This window comes from Arachis ipaensis, chromosome B02 (assembly GCF_000816755.2).
Source record: "Arachis ipaensis cultivar K30076 chromosome B02, Araip1.1, whole genome shotgun sequence".
Lineage (NCBI taxonomy): Eukaryota > Viridiplantae > Streptophyta > Magnoliopsida > Fabales > Fabaceae > Arachis > Arachis ipaensis.
In genome coordinates, this window is record NC_029786.2 from 106,695,084 (window position 1) to 106,695,656 (window position 573).

Consider the following 573-nt stretch of genomic DNA (forward strand, 5'->3'; position numbering starts at 1 on the left):
ACCTTGCATTTCATGCATCAGACCTGTATCAAGCATCACCACATACATCACATTAAATAAATAACAATAAATAAAATTTTAATTTTCATATCAACAATTTAATTTAGTAATTTATTACTTCTATTACGTATATTTATTTCTTGCTTTTTATTTATTTATTTTTTAAAAAAGAAGAACTAATTTCAAAGTCTTTAATTTCCTTCTTCATTCTTCCTAAAACAAGTCTTGATCATACCCAAAGGATAACTTAGATTAATGAAGGATTAATAATAATTATCATTATTGACAAGAAAAGAAAGTGACTAACAAATAAATAATTAGTGTACTAACCCTTTCAAGGGTATGAATGAGGCAATCTCATCATTTGCATGGAAAGACAGAGAATAATTAATTAACCATATTAAATTAAAATAAAAATTATGAAAATCTAGAGGGCCATTTTCTAATACATATCCAAGTCCTTAAAAGCTCTCAATCACCATCAGTAACTATTATTGTGTAAGAATGTGTGCAGTGACAAAGATTTTAGGACTATAACATTTTCGAAGTTTGGGGACATTCATTAGTATAGGG